The sequence below is a fragment of the Giraffa tippelskirchi genome, chromosome 2, assembly GCF_054371585.1.
Source record: "Giraffa tippelskirchi isolate mGirTip1 chromosome 2, T2T-mGirTip1v1.2.pri, whole genome shotgun sequence".
Lineage (NCBI taxonomy): Eukaryota > Metazoa > Chordata > Mammalia > Artiodactyla > Giraffidae > Giraffa > Giraffa tippelskirchi.
Window position 1 is genome coordinate 193,981,617 of NC_137276.1, and position 15,089 is coordinate 193,996,705.

Below are 15,089 nucleotides of genomic sequence, written 5' to 3' on the forward strand. Positions count from 1 at the left end.
TAGAGTTCTTAAAAAAAAAAAAATCTATTAATTCCACTAAATCATGTTGTGTTTGGTATTGCATGTAACTCTTTTACTGCTATTTCTTTTTCAGAATTAACAATGCCAAGTTTTCTTTTCATTATACAAAGTTATTGAGATGACAATAACTGGTCACAGCAAACACCCTCTTCTAACAACACAAGAGAAGACTCTACACACGGACATCACCAGATGGTCAACCCTGAAATCAGACTGATTATATTCTTTGCAGCCAAAGATGGAGAAGCTCTATACAGTCAGCAAAAACAAGACCGGGAGCAGACTGTGGCTCAGATCACGAACTCCTTCTTGCCAAATTCAGACTTAAATTGAAGAAAGTAGGGAAAACCACTAGACCATTCAGGTATGACCTAAATCAAATCCCTTTCAATTATACAGTAGAAGTGAGAATAGATTTAAGGGACTAGATGTGATAGACAGAGTGCCTGATGAACTATGGATGGAGGTTTGTGACACTGTACAAGAGACAGGGATCAAGACCATCCCCATGGAAAAGAAATGCAAAAAAGCAAAATGGCTGTCTGAGGAGGCCTTACAAATAGCTGTGAAAACAAGAGAAGCAAAAAGCAAAGGAGAAAAGGAAAGATATACCCATTTGAATGCAGAGTTCCAAAGAATAGCAAGGAGAGATAAGAAAGCCTTCCTCAGTGATCAATGCAAAGAAATAGAGGAAAACAATAGAATAGGAAAGACTAGAGATCTCGTCAAGAAAATTAGAGATACAAAGGGAACATTTCATGCAAAGATGTGCTCAATAAAGGACAGAAATGGTATGGACCTAACAGAAGCAGAAGATATTAAGAAGAGGTGGCAAGAATACACAGAAGAACTACACAAAAAAGATCTTCACGACCCAGATAATCACAATTGTGTTATCACTCACTTAGAGCCAGACATCCTGGAATGTGAAGTCAAGTGGGCCTTAGAAAGCATCACTACGAACAAAGCTAGTGGAGGTAATGGAATTCTAGTTGAGCTATTTCAAATCCTAAAAGATGATGCTATGAGAGTGCTGCACTCAATATGCCAGCAAATCTGGAAAACTCAGCAGTGGCCACAGGACTGGAAATGTCAGTTTTCATTCCAATCCCAAAGAAAGGCAATGCCAAAGAATCCTCAAACAACTGCACAATTGTACTCATCTCACACACTAGTAAAGTAATGCTCAAAATTCTCCAAGCCAGGCTTCAACCTGAACTGTGAACTTCCAGATGTTCAAGCTGGTTTTAGAAAAGGCAGAGGAACCAGAGATCAAATTGCCAAACATTTGCTGGATCATCAAAAAAGCAAGAGAATTCCAGAAAAAACATCTATTTCTGCTTTATTGACTATGCAAAAGCCTTTGACTGTGCAGATAACAATAAACTGTGGAAAATTCTTAAAGAGATGGCAAACCAGACCACCTGAACTGCCTCTTGAGAAACCTGTATGCAGGTCAGGAAGCAACAGTTAGAACTGGACATGGAACAACAGACAGGTTCCAAGTAGGAAATGGAGTACATCAAGGCTGTATATTGTCACCCTGCTTATTTAACTTATATGCAGAGTACATCAGGAGAAATGGTGGGTTGGAGGAAGCACAAGCTGGAATCAAGATTGCCGGGAGAAATATCAATAATCTCAGATATGCAGATGACACCACCCTTATGGCAGAAAGTGAAGAAGAACTAAAGAGCCTCTTGATGAAAGTGAAAGAAGAGAGTGAAAAAGTTGGCTTAAAGCTCAACATTCAGAAAACTAAGATCATGGCATCCGGTCCCATCACTTCATGGGAAATAGATGGGGAAACAGGGATAACAGTGGCTGACTTTATTTTTTGGGACTCCAAAATCACTGCTGATGGTGATTGCAGCCATGAAATTAAAAGATGCTTACTCCTTGGAAGGAAAGTTATGACCAACCTAGACAGCATATTAAAAAGCAGAGACATTACTTTGTCAACAAAGGTCTGTCTAGTCAAGGCTATTGTTTTTCCAGTAGTCATGTATGGATGTGAGAGTTGGACTATAAAGAAAGCTGAACAGCGAAGGATTGATGCTTTTGAACTGTGGTGTTGGAGAAGACTGTTGAGAGTCCCTTGGACTTCATGGAGATCCAACCAGTCCATCCTAAAGGAGATCAGTCCTGGGTGTTCATTGGAAGGACTGATGTTGAAGCTGAAACTCAATATTTTGGCCATCTGATGCAAAGAACTGACTCATTTGAAAAGACCCTGATGTTGGGAAAGATTGAAGGCAGGAGGAGAACAGAGGATGAGATGATTAGATGGCATCACCGACTGAATGGTCGTGAGTTTGGGTAAACTCCGGGAGTTGGTGATGGACAGGGAGGCCTGGCGTGCTGAGGTTCATGGGGTCGCAAAGAGTCGGACACAACTGAGCCACTGAACTGAACTGAACTGAGATGACAATGTCCATATTCAGCTGACTTTTTATGCACAAACAGTGACCTGATAATCCTGAAACACTTGATAGGGAAGAAAGGTCAGCGGCTTCTTCTTTTTTTTTTTTTTTCATTTTTTCTTATAAAGAATAAAACTGCACATTCTACCTTATATTTTAAATGGAAGGAAGAAAATATACAAGCCCATATTCATACCATATTTCTATTAAGAGCAACAACAGTTCATATGTTCCTGTTTGCTACTATCACAATTCAACACATGAGTGCAGTATCAGCTCCATACCATGAATACTGCTGGAAGGGATGGTTCAAAATTAATGAACTTTTTTTTTTTTAACAATAACAAAGAAATGCAACTTTCATTCAAATTTAGTATCAGTTTACCAGGGCTGCCATAACAATATACCACAGACTGAATGACTTAACAATAAACACTTGTTTTTTTATACTTCTGGAGACTGGGAGTTTAGAGCAAGGTGTAAGCAGACTTGCTTTCTCCTAAGGCCTCTCTCCTTGGCATGCAGATGGTGTCTTCTTGCTGTGTTCTCACATGGCCTTTTCTTTGGTAGCATGCATCCTTAGGGTCCTTCTCTCTTCTCATAAGAACACCAGGCATATTGTATTAGGGCCCATAAGACTTCATTTAGTCTTAATTACCTCTTTAAACACTCTATCGCCAAAGACAGTCATAATCTGAGGTGTACGGAGGGTTAGAGCATCAATATATAAATTTGGGGAAAAACATTTCAGTTCAAAACAGAATCTATACTTCTATAATTACTATTTTTCTCGCTTAACCCGTGTCTTCTCAAAGATGTTCAGAGAACTGAACACCCCTTTATAATGAAATTTGCTAGGGAGAGAACCAATATCCTACCCAGAATGTTTAACAACAGCACGAAGACTCATCCACTCAATGTTCCTTTGTCTTATGAGTGGTGTGTTACAGTTTTACTTGCTCTTAAGAAAATTAAGGACTTTAAATTTCCTACTTACTTGTGATAAATTAAGCCCATTCCTGATACTAAAGCATTCGAGTTAGACAAAGACCAGAAACAGGAAGACTGGTTAGAATACTGACAGTAGCTGAAGAAATGGAAAAGAAAGGATAAATTCAAAAGCTATTAATAAACGTCTGGTTGGACCTGCTGAGTGCTTGCAGGTGCAGAAAAAGAAGAAGGTGGATGCCTTGGTAAGGAGCCTATAGGACTAGCCCTCCCATTCAGGAAAGACCAGATCTCAGTTCTTTTGCAGAGGGCTCCAGTGTAACAATGAAATGTTTAAAGGAAATATTTATGAGTCAAAATAGAAATGATTCTGGACACATTTACTGGCTTTAAAATGATGTTTAATAAAGCCCTGTGGTTCCATAGAGGAAAACAAAAGGAGAAGACAATGGCACCATTCATTGCAAAGGTAGCTCTGTTCTATTCTTCTCTAGGAATTTATGTGAAAATAGGATTTGTTCCTAATTTCCTCCCCAAGTTTTGAAAATGAGTAGACTATACAATGTTAAAATTCTCCTTACAAAATTTCTGAAATTGAGTCTGAAAATATATTTGAAGATCTCGACCAGAAATTTCAATGAGCTGTGTGATAGCCCTTTTCAATAAAGTCCCTATTAGTTGACTATTTCAAATTGGTCAAATTTTAAATGATCATCTTCATATTCATATGGAAAATGGAAATTTAGAAAATAAATATACTTACCTAAGAGGCAGCCATTCATAAATAATAAATTTTTTTCTTATAATTATCAGATTAAGTAAAAATAATCATTGATTAACATCTTATATAGCTAAAGTTAAGTTTAGAAGAACTTTAATTTACATGCAGTAGGAGGTGTCAGGTAAAGGTAAGAGGTAGTCCAGCCTTTATAATGACTGTGGAGGTTTGAAGTGGGGGTGAATATTAGAAGATAACAAGCCTTTGTGAATCAGGAGGTGTGTGTGGCTAGGAAGGGGGAAGAGTAAGCAGGTGAAGGTCTGAGAGGTTCCTCTGGAGTAGGGAAGAGGGGGTCTGTGGGGTAGATTAACATGCTTAACAGTTGCCTCCCCAAGCTACTGCCTGACAGATAAATTCCATTTGCCCACAGCAACCCTGGACTCAGATCAATCCTTCCGGTTCACTACATGCTGAAAATTCTGAATCTCTCTCACAGGTCACAAAGAATATAACTTTTTCTTCCTTTAACTTACATGAAAAAAAAATGTTTTTAAAAGCATGATTGTAAATGTTGCTCTCAGGTGAAATGCTCAGAACAAAAGGAAGAGAGAAGAAATGAGATATGTTATTTAAATGTTAAATAAGACTTCTCTTGATAGTCACACACACATACACTCACACTTTCCAAACATTAGAAACCTAGAGTACATTTCTGCCTGAGCCCTCAAGTCTAGCCACCTCCACCCAGAAAAAAACGAAAGAAAGAAAGAGAGGGAGGAGGGAGGCAGAGAGGGAGCGGGAGGGGAGAGGAAGGAAGGAGAGACGAAGGAAGGAAGAAAAACAGATTTAATAACATTTAAAAGACAACCAAGTGAAAAACTACTGTCAGATGCTACATGATTTCTACTTGAAAGTGAATGTCAGATTACTGCAAACCTAGTTCCCAAAAAGCCCACACTACAAAACTGACATTTCATTGCTAATTGAGCTTTCAAGACAATAGAATATTTTTAAAGCCTAATTTCTGTTTTATGCACTTATTTTCCCCCCCGGTATTTTTAACATGTCGAGATAGGGTGAAGCTAATGAGGTCAACAATATCAGTGTCTGTGATCAAACCACCGGCCAATTAGTGTTTGAACTAGAGAATGAATGTTTAAACTACATTTTCTATGTACTCCTGACTACCAGAAACTGTCAGCCTGTGTGTGTATTTCTTTTGCCATTAGATTTTATGCCAGCTACTAATTTATCTATGAAGACTGCTAGCATGTTTTGAAGTTTATATAATTAACCCTGCACTAGTGGATGATACTTAAGCAATATGGATCTTGAATTTATTTTTGATAAATTACAGTTTAGCAGGAGAAGTGAAGATTACACTCAGCCTTGTTGAGTATGTTACTGCATTGATTAGGTTCCAGTCACAAATTGAACCAGGTTCTCCTATTACATAAATCCATACAATTTTCCACAGTAAACTAGGACCCTGAGGAAAACTCCATTAAATATAATTTTCTGAGCATTCTATCAGCTTTAATATTTGAAAAAATCACTAAAATCTTGTGAACATCATGTGCACTTTTTTTTGACCTCTCCCCTCTTTCTCTCACCCACATTCCTTCTGTTCAAATGGTTCTCTTAGAATAAAGAAGTCTCACAATTATAGTTACAGGGATAGAGAAAAGCACAGTACTCTGCCTCAGTGATGACAATGGGGAACTACAGGATTCAATGTTTATTAGCCTCAGTCAGAGGCTCTTTCAGAATTTCTACATAGAACCCTTTTAGGAAAGCAGTCTGGTGGGGAAAAGGCAATGGGAAAGGAATTGGAGAACTTATATTAAGGTAGTATTTGCAGTGATTACGTACTTATTTGCCCAGGCTCCGGGCCAATGCCAACAAAGATTTTAGGATTCCCTTGCTCCCAAATCCACTACCACAGTCACCACTATCTCCCATTGCCAAGAATCACATGCCAGCGAGAACCTGTGGCAGAGACTGCCAAATGACAGAGTAAAAGCATAGTGAAGTTAATTGTCTGTGTTAGGTAGCAACAAATGAGCAAAGCAGGAAATTGAATCAAGAAAGCAGGACAATCACAACTGTAAATAACTGGTACTTCCATAGAAAATCCCAGTATATACAGTAAGTATACAGGAACACCTAACCTAAGCTAGGAACTCAGGGAAGGATAGTCCAAGGAAGTTAAAGCTTAAGCAGTTTTTATTTCTCTCTCTATTCCACATGCTAACCAAATGCAAATGAGGTCATTCATTGATTCAACAAAAATTTTCTTGAACCTCTACTACGTGCCAGGCACTCTTCCAAGTGATGGGAATGCAACAATAAATAAGACAGACAGAAAACCCTGCCTCCATGCAATTTATATTCTGAAAAAAATCAGATAAAAAATTAATCAATGAGGTGTGGGGTTTGGTGGTCATCATTAAGGAGATAAAAAACTAGGATGGAGCAGATGTATTCTATAGAATATTTTGTAACAGAAGTAATAAACATTGCTTATTGAAACATGTATTTCTTAAAACACTGTATTGAGTATAAACAGAAAGATATAAAGTGAACTCCAAAACATGATACTATAAAAGCAAATTAAGAAACACCTCTCACATATAACAACACTATCTATATGACAAGGATGTATACACATCCATCTCAAACCTATTAGAGTGAGTGACCACAAGTGGAGAGGAGAGGAAAAGAGAATCAGAAATGGAGAGGGAAGCAATAATAAAATCAAACAGAAGGCAGATTTTACAAAAACTGATGGTAAGAGTGTGCTGAAAACTTCAGAATATGCTTACCTTAATTCTGTGAATTTAAGATTCCAAGAACAAAAGAGAAAAGAGAAAATAGGCATCGCTTCCCATTACATATCACATCTTCATTTCAGTTGCTTTATAATAACTGTACTTTAAAAGTATACAATGTGACCACATATTTTAAGTTTGTCTTTTTGAAAAAAGTGAGAAACTGGGCAAAAATGAATTTCAAAACTACAATTGCAAAAAGCAAGACTTAAATGTTCCATGCAGATAAAATAGAGGAATGCAAAATGAGTCTATTTCTTGGGGGTGGACATTACCTATTTCCACAATTATGTATGTTTATTGTGCAGAAATCACGTTTCAAAGTGTCCCAGGTACTTCCAAGAAGGACAGAGGCCTATCATCTACATTATTCAAAAAAATGTAAGCTTATAGTCTTAATTACCTCTGTGATTCATGAAAACTGAATTTTGCGGGTCTTTCTAAATCAAAATAAACCATGTAATCAACCTTAAGATGATTGTTCAGTGTGGGTTTATCTTTTTATTGTGAACAAGAGTACAATTTAGGATATGGTTTCTGTACTGTTAGGGAAAACTAGATGTGCACACACATATTCAGCAGTGGCATCAGAAAAGGGGTTATTCTGAGTAATGCTTCCTGGTCACCATTGTTTTTCTGAGGGCTCACATACCTACCCAAAAGGGCCTTTACTACTTTGCCAGGTTTATATAGCTCTTAATTTGAGGTAGGAGAATTATTCTGCCCTGATTGGTTGGATGATTGGGATTCCTATTGCCTTCCTGTAAATGGGCATAAATATCTATTGCCTATTTAGCTAGTTCCTCATCCTATTTTACAGCTGATTAAAGATTCAAAAGATTAACATTGGAAAAGGCTGGTTCTGCCACGGAAAAATTCCATTTCCTCTCATTTGGTTTTAGATCTAAAAGTCTTTGAATAGCATAAAATACTCTAACAAAATTTTCCCCTTCTTTTCCTAGGGGATCTAAGTCTATAAGTTCTGAAATAATAGAAGGGAAGCCAGCAGAAATGAAAACAAAAGGTCCTGAGCAATCTCATCTTGTCCAATATTCCAACCAGTTTTAGAAGCAGCTGTCCCAAATTAACAGTTCTCAAATCTGTTGGTCTCAGAGTCATTTCACATTCCTAAAATCATTACTGAATACTCCAAAGAGATTTTATTTATGTGAGATATAGCTATCAGAAACTAAAGCTGATAAATTTTTAAAACACAAGAATACAGAAGTATACATTCTATTAAGCTGATCATCAGATCAATGATGTCATCACACATCAGTTAGCCTCTGGAAAACTTTATCGTGTACCTATAAATATGAGGGGCAAATAACGTTCTAGCATTGTTGGAAAGATAGTTTTGACCTCAGAAATCCCAAACAGGCTTTAGGGACCTGCAGGAGTTCACAGTATTAAGATTTTAAGATTGATCCTTCTAAATGAATTAAGGCTGAGATATATTATTATAGAAATTATACAGCTTTGCATATAGGAATGTGCTGAACATCTTTTTTTCCCCCAAAGTGATAAAGTAGGACCAGGTAGAAGCCAAAGGTGAAATCTGCTTGAGGCACAGAGAAATAAGAGAAAATATATTGAGCTCTGTCCCTGGTTTCTGGTACAGAGCTCCTCAAACTCTTCTAATTTTTCTCAGTAATAAGATCACTAACCGCATGTTTTGCTTTGATATTTGGTCTTTTCACCCTGGCTCCTGACTCCTAACACAGAGCTCCTAAATCACTTAGAATTTCTTGAGTGATAGGAGCGTATTTTGTTCCAATGAGAAAACTTTTGGTGGGCTCCTGAATAGCATCAGGATGAGGCCTGGTCATCAGAAAGACCAAGCCATAATTAGAAGCTTAGAATTTTTTCTCCTCCATCTCCCATCCCTCCAGGAAGGGAAGAGAGGATTTAGACTGAATTAATGACATATTAATTAATGACATTAAATTAATGACATATTAAATAAGCATGTACCCTGCTTATTTAACTTATATGCAGAGTACATCATGAGAAACACTGGGCTGGAAGAAACACAAGCTGGAATCAAGATTGCCGGGAGAAATATCAATAACCTCAGATATGCAGATGACACCACCCTTATGGCAGAAAGTGAAGAAGAACTAAAGAGCCTCTTGATGAAGGTGAAAGAGGAGAGTGAAAAAGTAGGCTTAAAGCTCAACGTTCAGAAAACTAAGATCATGGCATCTGGTCCCATCACTTCATGGGAAATAGATGGGGAAACAGTGGAAACAGTGCCAGACTTTATTTTTTTGGGCTCCAGAATCACTGCTGATGGTGATTGCAGCCATGAAATTAAAAGATGCTTACTCCTTGGAAGGAAGGTTATTGCCAACCTAGACAGCATATTTAAAAGCAGAGACATAACTTTGCCAACAAAAGTCCGTCTAGTCAAGGCTATAGTTTTTCCAGTGGTCATGTATGGATGTGAGAGTTGGACGGTGAAGAAAGCCGAGCACCACAGAATTGATGCTTTTGAACTGTGGTGTTGGAGAAGACTCTTGAGAGTCCCTTGGACTGCAAGGAGATCCAGTCAATCCATCCTAAGGGAGATCAATCCTGGGTGTTCATTGGAAGGTCTGATGTTGAAGCTGAAATTCCAATACTTTGGCCACCTCATGCGAAGAGTTGACTCATTGGAAAAGACCCTAATGCTGGGTAGGATTGGGGGTGGGAGGAGAAGGGGACAACAGAGGATGAGATGGTTGGATGGCATCACCGACTTGATGGACATGGGTTTGGGTAGACGCCGGGAGTTGGTGATGGACAGAGAGGCCTGGCGTGCTGCAATTCATGGGGTCGCAAAGAGTCGGACACGACTGAGCGACTGAACTGAACTGAACGACATATCATGCCTGTATAGTGATTCTATAAAAATCCCCAAAGTATGGAATTCTCAGAGCTTCAAGATTGGTGAACAAATCCAGGTGCCATGAGGGTGGTGCACCCCAACTCCATGAGCACAGAAGTCACCTGTGTGTCTATATCTGGCTATTCATCTGTTAACTTTAACACTTCCCTGGTGGCTTCCCTGGTGACTCAGATGGTAAAGAATCTGCCTGTAATGCAGGAGACCTGGGTTCAATTCCTGGGTTGGGAAGACCCCCTGGAGAAGGAAATGGCAACTCACTCCAGTATTCTTGCCTGGAGAATTCCATAGACAGAGGAGGTTAGCAGGCTATATCCATGGGTGGTAAAGAGTCGAACACGACTGAGAGACTAACAAACTCTATCACATCCCTTGTTATATCATAAATTGGTCACATTTCAACCTACCTTCCTTTTCCCCATCCCTTCCCAGATCCCACCTAAAATAATATGAGATGCCTTAAAATCCTCACTGATAGGTGGGAATAACATGTATTTGCACTTTTAACTGAAAGCTATAAACAAACAAATGAAATGACTTCAAGCTAAAGAAGAAAAATTCTATTGATAAAAATTTCTAGTGCCTTATCAGAGCAGACAATGTATCAGTCTTATATTGATAAAAATTTCTGAGCCCAGAGGTTAGCACAAATTTTCACCTGGCATGAACTTTTACCTGGCCAAAAAAGACCCCAAACTCAGGCCAATGGTAACCACTTTTCTCCAAGATATAAGGACAGTCCTGACTTGAAAGATGCTTTGATGTTTTCAAATATCTGCAAATCCAGCTCAGTGTTTGGCACAAAGCAAGTCATAACTAACATTAAAGTGAATTCCACTGAACTGACCATCAATCTCTTGGTGTAAAACAGAAATATCTGAAGGCTGGTGGAATTCCCTCAAGCTATTAAGATGCAATCTATAGTATTTTCTATGTACAAAAATGCCCTTCTGGTGCATTTGCAAAGTTAAGGTAGTTTCCAAAGGTCCCAAATTTGAGAATTTAGATAAATGAACTGATAGTTTTCATTCCATTCTTCCTTTTTACTATTCTTTCTTCTTTCATTTATTTTTTCAATGAATAGTTATTAGGCACTATCCTAGTTTGGGCTACTATAATTAAAACACCATGGGCTGAGTGGCTCAAATAACAACATTTCTTCCTTGCAGCTTTCAAGTCTGACAGTTCAAGATCAAGGTGCCAACAGATTCGGTGTCTGGTGAGAGCTCACTTCCTGGTTCATTGACATCCATATTATCATTGTGTCTTCACGTGGTAAAAAGTACCCCAATGTTCATCGCAGCACTGTTTACAATAGCCAGGACATGGAAGCAACCTAGATGTCCATCAGCAGACAAATGGATAAGGAAGCTGTGGTACATATACACAATGGAATATTACTCAGCCATTAAAAAAAATACATTTGAATCGATTCTATTGAGATGGATGAAACTGGAGCCCATTATACAGAGTGAAGTAAGCCAGAAAGAAAAACACCAATACAGTATACTAATGCATATATATGGAATTTGAAAGATGGTAACGATAACCCTATATGTGAGACAGAATAAGAGACACAGATGCATAGAACGGTCTTATGGACTCTGAGGGAGAAGGTGAGGGTGGGACGTTCTGGGAGAATAGCATTGAAACATGTATATTATCATGTGTGAAACAGAACACCATTCCATGTTCAATGCATGAGACAAATGCTCAGGGCTGGGGCAATGGGATGACCCAGAGGGATGGGATGGGGAGGGAGGTGGGAGGGGGGTTCAGGATGGGGAACACATGTAAACCCATGGCTGATTCATGTCAATGTATGGCAAAAACTACTACAATATCGTAAAGTAATTAGCCCCCAACTAAAATAAATAAATTTATTTTTAAAAAGGGGGGGGCTAGCCCTCAGGGGCTGCTTCTTAAGGGCATTAATCCCCTTCATGAGAGCTCTACTTTCTTAACTTAATCACTTCCCAGAGGCCTCATCTCCTATCACAATGATGCTTAAGATGTCAACATATGAATTCTGGGGAGACACATTCAGTCATAACAGGTACCGACTATGTGCCAGTCACTGTTCTTGCTGTTTCAGACCCAGGACTGAATAACAGATCCCTCTGCGTTGGAGGCACCTAGTTTCAATGATACAGTAGCTAGCAAACATATTAAAGAAGCAAATGACATGATATTGAAGTTGTCTTGTGCTGTGTTAACTTGTTGAAGCTGGAATTTTGTTGAAACTGGGATCACTTGCCATGTATAATGTTGCTTAGAGTTTTCCCAAAGCTGAATTTGTGGGAGATTAGGAAATAGATAGATAGATAGATGTATTATAGGAAATGACTCTCAGATTATGGAGGCAAAGAGGTCCCACAATCTACTGTCTTCAAGATGGAGAATTGGGAAAGCCAATAGTGTGATTCAGAGCACAAAAGGCCTGAAAATTTGAGGCTCTAAGTCCCAGTCTGAATCTGAAAGTCCCAGAACCGAAAGAGCCAATGTTTCAGGGCAAGCGAAGATGAATGTCCCAGTTAAGTAAAGAGCAGATTTGCCCTTCCTCCATCCCTTCATTCTATTCAGGCTCTCAACAGACTGGATGAGGCTAACCCACAACGGTGAGCTCAATCTTCTTTACTCAGTCTACTGATTAGAATGCGAATCTCTTCCAGAAACAACTTTGAGGCACACTGGGAAGTAATATTTGACCAGCTCTCTGGCATCCCTCAGCCCAGTCAAGTAGAAAAAAATAACCATCACAGTAGAAGTAAAATAGCAGCCATTACTTTCTGAGGGTCCTTCTTATTGGATGAAGTGAGAGGCAGAAATGAAGGTACTGGTGGTTCCAGCTTGTCCTCCCTGCAAACATCTAATTCACTTTCTCTTCGGGGGCTCTGCTGGCCAATAGCAACCCTGGATCTACCACCAGACACAGAGGTGACAGCCTTCCACAGATTTCTACATCAACTCCCCTTGGCAATCTCAGTATTGTCTCTCAGATCTCACAGTGAAATTTCACTGTGAGATTTCACAGTCTCTTCAGCTTGCACTGCACTAGCACAGGGAAGGCTAGTTGGTGACTTTGAGGTTGGCCTCGGCTAGACATAGAAATTTGAGAATCATTAACATGCAGATGATAAAGACTTGGTAAGTCACTTTACGTTTGACAAAATCATTATTATTTAATTTAAACCACACATCTGTAAAGTATGCAGGACAAGTATCATGATCCCTATTTTCCAGATAAGAAAATTAAGTTTCAGAGGTCACACCAGTTTTAAAAGGTAGAACTGACACTCAACTTTTCTGCTAACTTCCAATCCTCCATTTTTTAGGGCATATCTTAAGAATCAGTTGGAGAACCAAAAACTGATATTTCGAGATTATTCCTTTCTCTTGACAAGACTACTATTGATAAATTTATAACCAAATGCAGGCTATACCTACGGAAGTTCTCCACTCTGCAAATACCAATGAGCTATGAATATTTTATCAGTGTTTTTGTGATGGGAAATTGGAGATTCACCAGGCAAACATCATTTCATATAATTCTATTTAATAAATTATATAATTTATTTCTATAATTCTCATTAATCACTGTGTTCCCTTCCACAAAACTCCCTGTTTTTCCACCAGTTCTTTCTCTTTCAATACCAACCCCTTACCCATCCCACCTCCCGAATCTGTACTCCAGTTTAAAAGTGTTTCCCCAAGGCTTGTTACACTCCACTTTGTTCTCCAGAGCAACTTCACATCATCCCTGCTCCTGTTATCTTGTGCCATCACACCCTTCAACTTCTGCTTCTTCAGTTCTCTGAAAAGCCAGCAGGCAAAAGTTTCCCCAATACCAAGATGTAGGGAAGGGAAGGCGCTCAGTCGTGTCCGACTCTTTGCGACCCCGTGGACTGTAGCCTACCAGGCTCCTCCGTCCATGGGATTCTCTAGGCAAGAATACTGGAGTGGTTTGCCATTTCCTTCTCCAGGGGATCTTCCCTGACCCAGGGATCGAACCCAGGTCTCCCGCATTGGAGGCAGACGCTTTAACCTCTGAGCCACCAGGGAAGTACCAAGATGTAGAGTGATCCTCTTTAGATAGTCTAGGAAATCATAAAAACATTTCCAGCTGCAAATGTTTCTCTTGTTCTAAAGGCATCTGATTTAGAGAGAGAATGCAACATATTGTAATGAGCACAACACATAGGGGGTCAAAAATCCTGGATTCTCGTCGTGTCTCTACCACGTAATAACATTACCTTAGTTCAGGGCTTCTCACCTGGGCAATACTGACATGTTGGTCTGGGTAATTCATTGTTCTGGGGGCTGTCCTGTGCATTTTAGGAGGTTTAGCAGCATCCTTGACCTCTATCCACCAGATGCCGTTAGCACCCGTCTCCCAGTTGTGACAACTAGACATGTCTCCAGACATTGCCACGTGTCCCCGGGATTGAGGGTAGGGGGGAATACACTGTCCCCAGTTGATAACCACTGTGTTGGTGAGATAGGTCTGCTTCCTCTTTTGTAAACTGAAGAGATCACACTATATGTCACAGTATTGTTAAGAAAACTGAGATTATTTTAAATTGCTCTACAGATATTTATTAGTATTGACAAAATAATTATTTTCCCCTCTGTTGAGCCACTTGCTTAGAGGTTTTCTAATTTATCTAACCATAGACACTAATTAAACATTTCATCCAATATTTATAGTCATAATTTCATCTTTTTATTCAGGAAGTAAGGTAAATAGTCTTGGTCTCTGCTCCTCTACAAGGAACAGATCACATTTGCCATTTGATTCAACAGTTACTGCTCTGGCTACAGGGCAATATTTAATTCAAAAATTCATACTCGGTTTTAGAAACACTCACAGGGTAGACACCGCCACTACATTTGACAGTCCCTTTTAAATTTGAGCAGCTCTTTCCCCTAATCTGCATCACAATTCAGTGAAGGATGATCTACCATAGCGAGAAATGGTCTGAACAAGCTTCTGATTAGCAGGAGGTTCCAAACAACAATGTCTCTGCCAGACAGATGTCAGCAGTATCCAACCTCCCAACCTTGTTCCAGCCGTGCACAGGAGCTGCCTAACCATGCTGCTTTGACATGCCCCTCATTAGTTAAGATTTCATACCAAGACTGTCTGATAATAAATCCATTTTTTTCAGAGGTCAATATGTATTGGCCCTTCCAAAACCACCCTGGCATCAGTCCCAGGACATAATTTATTGCCTAATAAGCAAGCAAGCTTTTCAATTATT

The 15,089-nt window shown here is 39.2% G+C and overlaps 1 long non-coding RNA gene and 1 other non-coding gene across 3 annotated transcripts in view; both read right to left on the reverse strand.

Moving 5' to 3' along the window:
• Positions 1-15,089, reverse strand: part of LOC145528695 (uncharacterized) — a 686,972-nt gene that overhangs the window by 560,105 nt on the left and 111,778 nt on the right. The gene's annotated exons all lie outside the window — the stretch shown is intronic.
• Positions 13,818-13,890, reverse strand: TRNAW-CCA (transfer RNA tryptophan (anticodon CCA)). Its single transcript has one exon. It is a non-coding gene; the product is annotated as a tRNA-Trp (tRNA).